This window comes from Oryx dammah, unplaced genomic scaffold (assembly GCF_014754425.2).
Source record: "Oryx dammah isolate SB20612 unplaced genomic scaffold, SCBI_Odam_1.1 HiC_scaffold_21, whole genome shotgun sequence".
In the NCBI taxonomy this organism is placed as follows: Eukaryota; Metazoa; Chordata; class Mammalia; order Artiodactyla; family Bovidae; genus Oryx; species Oryx dammah.
In genome coordinates this window covers 63,691,979-63,705,951 of record NW_024070205.1, presented here as the reverse complement: position 1 = coordinate 63,705,951, position 13,973 = coordinate 63,691,979, and positions in this window count along the sequence as shown.

The window sequence follows — 13,973 nt, the reverse complement described above, 5'->3', positions numbered from 1 at the left end:
AGGCTATTCATCAGATTCATCAGATCTTTTTAAGTGTGTAAACAGGGGTATTTACATATTTTTTTTTAATTCAAAATAAGATTCTAAATTGCAAGATGGGTTGAATACCAGTGATTAAGTTATTGATTGCTGACATTAAATTTCAAAATAGTAACTTGTAGCTTTCAGTTATATGTCTTAAAAAGAAAAAAAAAGGCTGGGGGGAGCTTTACAAAACTAATTCTGACAAAATGCATCTCCACTTTTACTCACATTCATCTCCACCATCAGCTCTATGAGAGGAACTGTTGTCTTGTGATTAAGAAGGCAGACAGTAGAGCCTGATGATGACCTTGATTATATCTCAGGCCTACTGTTTAATAACTGTGGAGTCTGTATCTCAGTTTCTGCCTCTGTAACCCAGACTAATAGATAAGATCTAGTTAATAAGAGACAGCCTATGGTGAATAATGTCAGATTCATGAAAATTTCGTTTCAGGACCAGAAACGGTTTCAGTTACTCAGAGCTTCTTTTGACAAAAGTTTTATTACAGTGAAAGAGGGCTAGAGAAAGCTTCTGACATAGACATCAGAAGTGAGGCACAGAGTGCCCTTCATTAGTCTTAACAAAGGATCTATATATTTTTTCAACTGGTTACTAACAATAGATCAAAAGAATATCTCAAGGTTGTAAGTTCATCTCAGTTCAGGTCAGTGGCTCAGTCATGTCCCACTCTTTGTGAGGTTGTAAATGTCTTACCAAATCCACTCCAACAACATACATTTTAAGATAACAGGATTAGTCAGAAAGTTCTTAAGAAGGAGGAACATGTCATCAAGTAGGATACATTGTTATATAATCACTAGTACAGAGTTAAAGGAAAAACATACCCCTGGGTAAGATGAATTGTTTTGTTGTGTAATCATTAGCTCTGGGCATAATGAAAATAATGTCTTTTGTGACTAAGATGAAGGAATGTAGAAAAAAAAGTTTGTCCCTTTCTCCTTGAAGGCTCCAGACTCCTTATCAATCTACCTAAGAATAAGCTCTCTCACTGGGATGCTGCAATGATTCAGTAAATTAAAAAAGAGGTTAAAGCATCTGCCTGGAATTCAGGAGATCTGGGTTCGATCCCTGGGTTGGGAAGATCCCCTGGAGAAGGAAATGGCAACCCATTCTAGTACTCTTGCCTGGAGAATCCCATGGAGGGAGGAGCCTGGCAGGCTACAGCTCATGGGGTCGCAAAGAGTTGGACACGACTGAGTGACTTCACTTTCAAGAATAGTGCCAGCCAAACAAGAGCACAATGATACTCACCAGTCACAGGTCTTTGCTTTAGATTGATAGGTTTCATCCTCACTTGTCTACATTTTAATTTATTGACACCATGCCATTAAAATGTCTCAAAACATTTATTTGAAAGAACTGGCTGGAGTTAACAACTTCAGCGCTCCATTGTACTATTTCCATTAGAACTTCATAATATAAATTGATATCTAATTAGTACAGAAAATAAGTTTTAACAAGTCTTCTTACACTCTACTTATCCCAGACATTAGTTCTCTTTCCTCAAAATCACTACACAGGGAAGTAATTTAGAAATACATAACATTATAACTTGTAGACATTATTATTCCTCTCAATAACTGGTATTGACTCTGCATCTAGTAGGAGCTCAAAAGGAAACAAAGACACTCAAGAGCTACAGTTTGAGGTGGGGAGAGAAGGAAAACATGGGACAAATAAAATATGTGTGAAGTGAAATGAAGTGAAAGTCACTCAGTCGTGTCCAACTCTTTGAGACTCCATGGAATTCTCCTCAGTATTCTGGCCTGCTGGAGTGAGTAGCCATTCCCTTTCCAGGGGGTTTTCCCAATGCAAGGATTGAACCCAGGTCTCTCGCATTGCAGCTGGATTCTTTACCAGCTGAGCCACCAGGGAAGTCCCTAAAACTAGATCAAATGTTGAAATAAATAACATAAAAATCAAAACCGATCTCCAGCAAACCAAGGAGAATTAATCTAAGAAATTGCTGGAAATTGTACTGTGCTAATGTGTGTAACAGGGCTTCCCAGGTGGCTTGGTGATAAAGAAACCCTCTGCCAGTGCAGATGTGGGTTCAGTCCCTGGCTTTGAAATATCCCCTGGAGAAGGAAATGACAGCCCACCCCAGCATTCTTGCCTGGGGAATCTCATGGACAGAGGAGCCTGGTGAGCTACCGTCCATGGGGTCTCAAAAGAGTCAGACATGACTTAGTGACTAAACAACAAAATTGTGTGTGAAAGGATAGCATCAACTTGTGAGTAGACTCATGGTAGCTCTATCCTTATCTTCAGGGACTCCCAGAGCTCTGGTGTTAACCCTTGGACAGAAGAAGGATGAGGAGTACTCTCTAGTGACTTATAATACAGTTTAGATTCAAATCATTCCCTACAGTACTTTGAACAAGCTCATCTCCATTACTTATTGAAAATGTATGGATCAATGTCTTGTGCTGGTTTGCAATTACACAGCCTATTTTTGACTCTGTGCCCAGTGAGTTATAAAAGGCTACTAGGTAAACTCAGACTTTGATTCCCTGAGTAAAATCTTACATAGCTTAGTGGCTTGTCCAAAGATACAGTGCATATGGTTCTACTAATGGAATTCCTTGTAAAGTACACCTAGAATTCTCTGACCTGTATTTGTGCTTCTTTACCTCTTCTGTACAGGATTCTTAACCTAAGTATACCCTTTGAAAACTCAAGAGTTTTTTCAATATTCCAACTTATGTTTTTGCTGCATTTATTTGTATCATAAAATTGAAATAGACTTTGTTTCTATAATCTAAATGTTGGCCTTTTTGAGAAAAAGAAAGATGAGTAAACAGGGAATGAAGAATCTCAGAGAGCAGGCAATAAACCAGGCCATTGTGGTTTCAAGGCTTTCAAAAGTTGTGACTACTGATTGAAGAAAAAGTATATCATAGGAATTTGATGTTGTTTAAGAGCCAAGAAAATTGCTGAATGAATTACTAAAGAAGGAAAAGCTAGTCAAGTATTTGATAGCTTGGCTGCTTGGGTGGCTTAAGGAAAAAAAAAATAAAGTACCTTAGGAGCCTAAGACTTTGAGGTCCATCAACTGATATCAACAATCCTACCAGTAAGGATTATAGAGGTGGCAGGGAGACATTATCAACACACAACCAAAATAAGGATGTGTGTATGTTAGTCACTCAGTTGTGTCCAACTCTTTGTGATGCCATGGACTGTAACTCACCAGGCTCCTCTGTCCATGGGATTCTCCAGGCAAGGATATTGGAGTGGAGTGCCATTCCCTTCTCCAGGGGAATCTTCCTGACCCAAAGATTGAACCCAGGTCTGCAGTGCGGGCAGATTCTTTATTGTCTGAGCCACCAGGGAAGACCATAAAATAAATATATATTCAATCAAAGCACTTAAAGTTAAGCTAATTTGTGAATGATACAAAGTACTTCCTGATGAAACACTAATGATATAGATTTTTGTGTTGGAAAGAGTGTTTTTATTCTCTTTCATTCAATACTGTTAAATGGAAAGGGATGTTTGACCCACTCAGGATCTTTAATCAACTGCAGAAATTTGAATAAAAGGACAGATTGCCAATCTGTTTGAGCTAGGTAAATGTGAGGAAACATAACAGATACTTTGGCAAGGCTTTTTATCACAGTAAATCCATGGATACAAAATTGAGTATTTCTTTCAGGATGTGTGTGTGTGTGTGTGTGTGTGTGTGTGTGTGTGTAATTGTTGCAGCATAAACTACATCAGGAATTAGAGACAAAAGGAGAGTGAGAGAGCAAGGGATCTATGTAACTGTAAACCATTTAAAAATTAAGACAACTTATGATGTCTTATGTTTTAAATATTTCAAGCATACCATATAGCTTCAGAAACAGTATGAATGGCACAGAGAGAGGTTTTTCTGAGCTGAGTTTATAAAAGTAAATTTAACACATGTCACACAACAAAATAACTTCTTACATTATGCTAACAAATTTGGAATTTCTCAAAAATGCAGGATGAAGATATTGAAGAACTTTTGGTAATGTAGTGATGAAATTAGATTTATACTTTAGAAAGTCATAAATGTTAAATTGAAAATTATAAAGCAGAGAAAGGTTAAAAAAAGCCTGATCAATTATAAATTTATTATAATATTCCAGACCACAGCAGTAAAAAGAAATGATAAAATTAAAGTAGTAGCCATCTGCATGAAAAATTTAGATAGTTTACACAGACCTTGATGCACAAACAGTGGGAGTTGGTATTGAGTTGAAAGGAAAGGAAAGTAATTGAAGATAATTTAAGGGGCTCAGTCTGGATAGTAAAGACTATACAAATCAGAGAGTAGATTTGAGAGTATTAACAACCGTTTATAAATAAGGATTTAAGTTTAAATTATTTGTGTGATGCAACATTTAATAAGGTACAATAATAATATAGCTATATTTAACTCCCAAATCTGTTTCTCAATGTGTCAAAAAGGGACAAAGCTCTAAAAAGAAGAATTAACTAAATTTGAGACCAATCTTTCTTTCAAAATATCTCTGCTCATCTTATTCAGAATTTGTGAATTCAGAATATTTTTATTTTTTCAAAATTATAGCTACTATGTATTCATAAAAATCTTCATGTAATATGCAAATATTTCTACAAAAATTAAGTAGCTGTCATTTACTCACATGTTAATTTGACTTAGCTTAATCACATAGCTTTATTCAAATCATTTATGTGATGAGAGTTTTTACAAAAATTTTAACTGAAATTACCTAAAATGATAAAAAAAGTAATTTATAAAGTAAATTTGAATAAACAAAGGATTTGATAGCAGAATAACAACTTTTATCTATCTCATTTCCCTACAATCCAGCCACAGTGATTTTCTGGTTATTTTTGCTCCTACCATCCCAGCTTGTTTTCACCTTAACATCTGTACATTGAAAGTCCTTCTATCTGAAGTGTAACCACCAGATTTTCACATGAACTTGATCTAGTTTGGATTTTATATATATATAAATGTTCATTATTTAGTTCTTAGCTCAATTATCAGCTTCTGATTAATCAAATGAAACCTCCATATCCACTCCTCTCATCTTATATTGCTGTAACAGCAGCACCTAGAAGAATGCCAGGCCAAAAATAATATCTCAGCAATGCTATTGAATAATTGGAAAAAAGAGGAGATTATATCTTCTTTTGTTTAAAAAATGGTTTATTAGCAATGGGAACTAAATATAATTTGGGGGGGATTGTATTATCTGCCATTTTTATGTTTTAAAGTGTACACTGCAGACTACAGAAATATAGGGAAGACAGGCTTTGGAAACAAATATATTTAGGACCAAATATTGGCTGCAAAACATGAATCAACTTAGAAAATTTTCTGTAATTCTATTTGCCTACTTGTGAAAAGAAATATTTGATAGAAATTTTATGATGATTAAATGAAATATATTACAGGGTAAATATAAAGACCAAAATACACTTCACTCTAACATTGACCGTTTCCTTCTCTGACCCAGAATGGACAACAGTGTATAATTTTAAATAAATTTGCAGGAAAATTAACCCATAATTTACATCTGTTGAGCTTAAAATAAAATTTTGTAAAACATACTTTGAAATGGTGCTTTTCTTAAATGTAACATGCTATGCATTTTTTAAAATAATATTTACTAAACCAAAATGAACTATTCCTTTACAACTCTTCCTCTCCAAAGCTTTATAAATCAATTTATTTTTCTTCCCAGATAAAACATTGCTAACATGTAAAAAGAAGACCATACTTATATAGGTAAGTAAGTGTAAAGAGAAAATCATTTATTAAGTTTAGCAAGTGTATTGAAATTTCTCAGGTAATTCAATGTTGTCTACACTTGATTTGGATGTGGAAGGTGAGATAGTAAGCACCTGCTCAAACAAGTGTAATTACTTGTGGGAGATGGACCCTCAACTGAAAACTAACTCATGAGTTCTATGATCAGTTTCTAACACTTTTCAGGCATAATATTCAATTTTTTTGGAATCATCTATAAATTAAAAATGGTGTTGTTTGGTTATTCACACACAATGAAAATTTGTGAAATTCTTTACATAATTATAATTGAAGTAGCTTGAAATTCACCATGATTGAGAGAAACTCTTTTAGAAAGTATTAAATTAATTGGAAATCTGCTTTTGGCAGTTTACAATTCTAGGATTAAATCAATTAAAAATAGTATATTTTCAAAATGTTGCATATTTAATAATCTCCAGGTCTGAACTAAACAATTCCATTTAGGTCAGTAATACTTGTAAATACAGTTTTCAGGCCGTCTAAGAAGAAAAGAGATGATGTATCAAATTATAAATGCACAGATAAGAATCACTGTCATAGTGAGCCTATTCCAGGTGAATCATATTGAATCAGATGTGTAAAAAACATTTTGCATTTTTTAGCAGTAATAGCAATACTGTTTCACTTCTAATTTTCACTATATACTTGGTATAGTACAGGTATTATCATCATTTCCAAATTGTACAAATTGTACACCTTTTGTTTGCTCACCCTAACCATATCAGATATCAGTTATCCTACCTACAGATTTAATTAAATTTAATTTCTAAGATAAATTAAATTATCAAAGAGTTTTAACAAATAGCACATAGGTAGAAAAATTAGATGAGGGTTATGTCAAAGATACACTTTCCTTACCAAAAAAAAAAAATGAAGTCAACATGCACAGATGCCTTTACACTATAAATAAGAAATAATAAAAGTGAGACGCTTTTCAAATAAAGCATTTGTTTTTACATAATACTTGAGTCACAATTTTAAACCTTCTTTGGACATCACAAGGTCATCATCTTAAGAATTCCTTTTGTGAACATTCCAGGTTCAAATCCACAAGTGCACAAAAAGACAAAAGTGACTTACTAAAATTCCCACATTTAATTGATAATTATATATTTTGGACTTATAACTACTGTAATGTACACAACAAATGCAAATTAGAGAATTCTCCAATTGACTGTGGAATATCTAATATCATAGACATAGTGATTTCTTCAAAGAAATATATAATTCCAGGGGCTAAAAGGCAAATATATATATATATATATATATATGTATTAAAAGGCACTGTGTTCTAAGTGCATTTCCAACATTTGAAGTTTTTTTTCCTTTACTTTCCTAACAATTCTTCTGAAGGAGTTCGTGTACTTCTAGTTAACACACACGATAATAAAAAAAAATCTGCCTCCCACAGAACCCCACTATAATTATAAAGAAATATGTAATGAATACATGCAGACAATGGAAAGGAAAGAATGAGCATCAGCAGCAGAATTTGAAAGACAGACAGAAAATGGACAAGACGTTGTTGACGAAAAGGGTCTTTACTCCTCTCCTGGCTTAGGCTGAAGCAGATGAATTTATTCCACAAAGTCCCCAAACAACTCAGCCTCGAGGGCACCAATTATCTCTGAAAGCAGAAACTGAATATAATCTACAGATCAAAACAATATTTGAAAACATATTTAAATGGGTTTAGATGTTCAGAGTTGCTTCACACCCCTCTCCCTCAGCAAAAATGAGAGCAAGTGTCTATTTGGCCAAAGCATTAGCTTTGATTTATCATCTGGAGGGGTTGTACCAACCAGGGAGCCTGAGAGCCTGATACCAGCACAATGAAGGGGTCATATTGACAAAGGGATGTTAGTTGAATGAGATGCTCTATCCTGAAGTGAGGGCAGCCCCCTTCATCTCTAATTAGCTCTGACAAAAATGACAACTAAAATTCATCCTTCCAAAGTGGGGCCTGGAGAATTCCTCCAGGGGAAGAGTGAGTACCCAAAATAGACAGACCTTCTTAGGTAGCATTGCCCAAGTACACAGACTAGACACATCAGTGTGGACAGAAGCTCATTAGTTGGTTATGTTTTAAAGAGAACTGCAGGCCTCCCAGGTGGCATTAGTGGTAAAAAAAAAAAAAAAAACCTGCTTGCCAATATAGGAGACCCAAAAGATGCAGGTTCAATCCCTGGGTTGAGAAGATCCCTGGGAGGCAGGCATGGCAACCCACTCCAGTATTCTAGCCTGGGAAATTCCATGGCCAGAGGAGCCTGGCAGGCTACAGTCCAGAGGGTCTCAAAGAGTGAGACACGTCTGAAGAGACTTAGCATGCATACAAACAGAACCAGGGAATAGTCATTCAACTTTTTATTCCCCACAACTACATGTGATTGAATTGCTAAGACTTATCAAAACTTTGAGAATAGTTACTCACCAGAAAACAGAAAACAGAAGACACAGGACAGGACAGAAAATGTATTACATATTCAGGTATCTGTGAGTAATAGCCTCAGAGAGGACATTTTACACCTGGGAAAGAAAGAATCTTTAATAGGAAACTACAAATAAAGACACTTTGGAAATATAGACACAGGTACAATAAAGATTTCATAAATGAAAGCTCCAATGGTAGAAATAAAGTTAAGGATTATTCTCAGATGGAAATGGCAACCCACTCCTGTACCCTTGCCTGGAAAATCCCATGGAAACAGTCCACAGGGTCGCAAAGAGTCAGACACGACTGAGTGGCTTCACTTCACTTTCAGATTCTCTTATACGCTAAACAACTGAGCAAAGGAGAATTTAGTTATGGAATAAGGAAATGATTTCAGAAAATTCAAATTTCTGAATTTTTGTACCAGTGATAAGAGATAAAATGGAGAAGCAAAATATCAAATATTTCATCCAGAATAGTTCATAGAACTGATAAACTTGAAACACCAAATTGAGAGCCCTACACAATGCCTAGAGCAATGGATGAAAAGAAATTTCCACCAAAGCACATTACTGTCAAAATTCAAAACTCTGCGAAAGAGACACATTACCATAGCATCTGGAAAGGAAGAAAAAAAAGGCTCATAAGCAAATGTTCAGGAACCCAAGAGGTATTTGACTTCTTAAAAGAAACAATTAAACCTGTGTCAGTGAAATAATGCTGGTTTCAGGTGGCCTCAGCCAGCAACAGCTTGGAATGGGGCTTGGGTTTTGTCACCAGAAAATTGGGCTGGGTCATGGTGAGGAAAGCATCAGATCCTAGCAACTAGAACAGTGGTCAGTGACAAAGGCCCTGACCCTTCAGCTTTGCAGAAAAGTATTTCCACAAAGACAGAAAGTAGTGAAGCAAGTAAAGTATTTATTAAGAGGAAAGAGACTACAATACGTGTGAACAGACACAAGGCCATATTCTTGAGAGAGTCCCAGAGCTGAGGGTTAATGGCAGTTTAAATCACTTGTATGGAGACATTTCTTCTGGTTTTCCTTTAGCCAATCATTTTGATTTGCCTAGTTCACAGCCATATTTAATATACCTCAGGATCCTTTCCTGTGTACACACGCATCTCTTAGTCAAGACAGATTTTACTGAAAAAGCATATGGGTAGAGCATCTCTTGACATTGTGCCCCATTTGATCTGCAAGGAGCGTTTCTGCCCATGGGTGGTTGGGAGGTCTGATTTTGGGAATGAGAAATAGGTGGCCTGGGCAGGGCTCAGCCTTCTCCCTTATTGTCCTGCTCTTCTGCTCTTGTAGTTTCAGTTCACAGGGAATGAATCTCCAATCGCTTTACCTTTGGAGGGGGCCCATCTACTCCTGACTCAATGCATCAATGTTCAAAGAAAAGAAAAATATATAATTTTAAACCCTATATGAAGCCCTGGTGGCTCAGATGGTAAAGTGTCTGCCTACAATGAAGCAGACCCAGGTTCAATCCCTGGGTCAGGAAGATCCCCTGGATAAGGAAATGGCAACCCACTCCAGTACTCTTGCCTGGAAAATTCCACGGACGGAGGAGCCTGGTAGGCTACAGTCCAAGGGGTTGCAAAGAGTCAGACACAACTGAGTGACTTCACTTTCACTTTCAAACCCTATGCTCAAATTAAAAATCAAGTATGAATATAAATGACATTGAAAATACCCATGATATTGTTTAATTCCTATAATCCATTCTTAGGGTATTGGAGTATTTTCTCTATTTAAAGAAATTTAATATGAAAAGATGAAGAAATATATTTCAAATAAAAGGGTATCCTTCACAGGACAGCTGATGTTTAACTTTGCACCAGGTGTAATTTATGGGCTGGGATATGGCACATGGGAGCTGTTGCCCTGGGTTTCTTTGGCAAGCCAGTTATGAGGAACATATGTAAAGGGGTGGAATATTCACTGGGGAAGGAAGAATTTGAGCATTGTCTTCCCTGGTTTTCATCCTAGCTCCATTTTCCCCAGGGGAGAAGGGATTTCTGTCCCTATTAAGTTTAGATCATTAGTGTCATGGCATCTGTGCATGATGGATATTTCTTATCTCTAAAGTTAAATTTATTGTAATGATAGCACAATGAACAAAAGGTTTTTTGGATTCAGGAGATTGCTGCCTTTCCCCACCTTTCTTTGTCTGCTTATAGAATATTTATCTTGAGAAGGCAGTGGTGACCCACTGCAGTACTTTTGCCTGGAGAATCCCAGGGACAGGAGCCTGGTGGGCTGTCGTCTATGGGGTCACACAGAGTTGGACACGGCTGAAGCGACTTAGCAGCAGCAGCAGCAGGAGGATACTTACCAACCAAAAAGTGTGATTTCCTGTCAGTCTGAAGGTCCTGCTTTCCTTTGTCTGCCTATGGACACTCACTGTTTACAAGATGCCTGATATTCTGCCATCTGGCCCCTGGCCTCATTCTCCTCTCATATCTACCTACCTGTCTGCTGTAGCAAAAGGAGAAATAAAAATTTAAAAAGAAAGGCTTAATTCTTCTTCTTTAAAATAAAGTAAGAGATTTCCCTGCACTTTCTGTCTCAATTACTTTAAGTAAACTCATTTCTTGTTGTCCAGTTGCTAAGTTGTCCCTGACTGCAGCATGCCAGGTTTCCTTGTCCTTCATTATCTCCTAGAGTTTGCTCAAACTCATAACCTTTAAGTCAGTGATGCTATCCAACCATTGTTTCCTCTGTCTCCCCCTTTTCCTCCTGCCCTCAATCTTTCCCAGCATCAAGGTCTTTTCCAATGAGTCGACTCTTTGCATCAGATGACCAAATTATTGGAGCTTTAACTTCAGCATCAGTCCTTCTAATGAATATTCAGAGTTGATTTCCATTAGGATGGACTGGTTTGATCTCCTTGCAGTCCAAGGGACTCTCAAGAGTTTTCTCCATCACCTAAGTTCAAAAGCATCAATTCTTTGGTACTCAGCCTTCTTTATGGTCCAACTCTTACATCTGTACCTGGCTACTGGAAAAAAAACATAGCTTTGACTATATGGATTTTTGTCGACAAAGTGATGTCTCTACTTTTTAATATGCTGTCTACGTTTATCATAGCTTTCCTTCCAAGGAGCAAAAATCTTTTAATTTCAGCCAGTCACAGTCTACAGTGATTCTGGGGTGATGTAGGGTGATTTCTTCACCCCACTTAATCAGCTTGCCAATAAAAAACCTCAGGGCAGCTACTCACCTGAGATTGCATGCTCTCCCCTTGAGAGTGCTCTATCACTTACATAAATCTTCATGTCACTAACCTGACCTCCCTGTCTCATGTATGAATCCTTTTTGCAATGAAACAAAACCGTATCCACTGGGAACAAAGCTATTAAGAAAATTATGTCCTGAGTTTTTTTACCTAAATTACAATATGGAAAATTAAGCAAAAATGGAATATTTCAGAATATTTAACATTCAAAATTTTTTGAAACATTTGATGAGTAGATCTATATAGCAAAATAAATGTATTTTCATTTATGCTCTCCTAAAATGAGGCTATAATATTTGGAGACTACACATGGCAATATATTGTCTTTATCAACATTTTCATTAGAAACTACCTGAAAGTTTTCAATAGGAAAGTTATCTAAAGATAAATATTTCTAGGTCAATGCCAAGCTTAACTTAGAGGAGTGGAACATATAATTGATGAGAAGAAATACTGATGCAAAAATGCATTTTTAAAGTGCACTTTATGCAACACTGGTCCTGAGATAAAACTTCTAATAACGTTTTGATGTAGACCTCTATTAGAGATGGGAAAATGTTATTTTAAAAATACCAGAGTTGGTACACAAAATATATATATATATATATATTTTGTTTGTTTGTTTTAATTTTATTTTTACTTTATTTTACTTTATAATACTGTATTGGTTTTGCCATACATTGACATGAATCCGCCACGGCTGTATACGAGCTCCCAGTCCTGAATCCCCCTCCCAGCTCCCACCCCATATCATCTCTCTGGATCATCACCCTGCACCAGCCCCAAATCATCCTGTATCTTGTATTGAACATAGACTGGTGCTTCGTTTCTTACATGATAGTATACATGTTTCAATGCCATTCTCCCAAATAATCCCACTCTCTCCCTATCCCTCACAGTCCAAAAGTCCATTCTATACATCTGTATCTCTTTTGCTGTCTCACATACAGAGTCATCATTAACATCTTTCTAAATTCCATATATATGTGTCAGTATACTGTAATGTTGTTTTTCTTTCTGGCTTACTTCACTCTGTATAATCAGCTCCAGTTTCATCCATCTCATTAGAACTGATTCAAATGTATTCCTTTTCGTGGCTGAGTAATACTCTGTTGTGTATATGTACCACTGCTTTCTTATCCATTCATCTGCTGATGGACATCGAGGTTGTTTCCATGTCCTGGCTATTATAAACAGTGCTGCAATGAACAGTGGGGTACATGTGTCTCTTTCAATTCTGGTTTCCTCTGTGTTTATGCCCAGCAGTGGGATTGCTGGGTCATAAGGCAGTTCTATTTCCAGTTTTTAAAGGAATCTCCACACTGTTCTCCATAGTGGCTGTACTAGTTTTCATTCCCACCAACAGTGTAAGAGAGTTTCCTTTTCTCCACATCCTCTCCAGCACTTATTGCTTGTAGACTTTTGGATTGCAGCCATTCTGACTGGTGTGAAATGGTACCTCATTGTGGTCTTGATTTGCATATCTCTGATAATGAGTGATGTTGAGCATCTTTTCATGGATATAAAATCAACACTCAGAAATCCCTTGCATTCCTATACGCTAATAATGAGAAAGTAGAAAAAGAAATTAAGGAAACAATTCCATTCACCATTGCAATGAAAAGAATAAAATACTTAGGAATATACCTACCTAAAGAAACTAAAGACCTATATATCAAAAACTATAAAACATTGATGAAAGAAATCAAAGAGGACACCAATAGATGGAGAAATATACCATGTTCATGGATTGGAAGAATCAATATAGTGAAAATGAGTATACTACCCAAAACAATCCACAGATTCAATGCAATCCCTATCAAGCTAACAGCGGTATTTTTCACAGAACTAGAACAAGTAATTTCAAGATTTGTATGGAAATACAAAAAACCTTGAATAGCCAAAGCAATCTTGAGAAAGAAGAATGGAACTGGAGGAATCAACCTGCCTGATTTCGGGCCCTACTACAAAGCCACAGTCATCAAGACAGTATGGTACTGGCACAAAGACAGAAATATAGATCAATGGAACAAAATAGAAAGCCCAGAGATAAATCCACACACCTATGGACACCTTATCTTCGACAAAGGAGGCAAGAATATACAATGGAGTAAAGAGAATCTCTTTAACAAGTGGTGCTGGGAAAACTGGTCAACCACTTGTAAAAGAATGAAACTAGATCACTTTTTAACACCACACACAAAAATAAACTCAAAATGGATTAACGATCTACACGTAAGACCAGAAACTATAAAACTCTTAGAGGAGAACATAGGCAAAGCACTCTCCGACATAAATCACAGCAGGATCCTCTATGATCCACCTCCCAGAATACTGGAAATAAAAGCAAAAATAAACAAATAGGATCTAATTAAAGTTAAAAGTTTCTGCACAACAAATGAAACTATAAGCAAGGTGAAAAGACCGCCTTCTGAATGGGAGAAAACAATAGCAAATGAAGG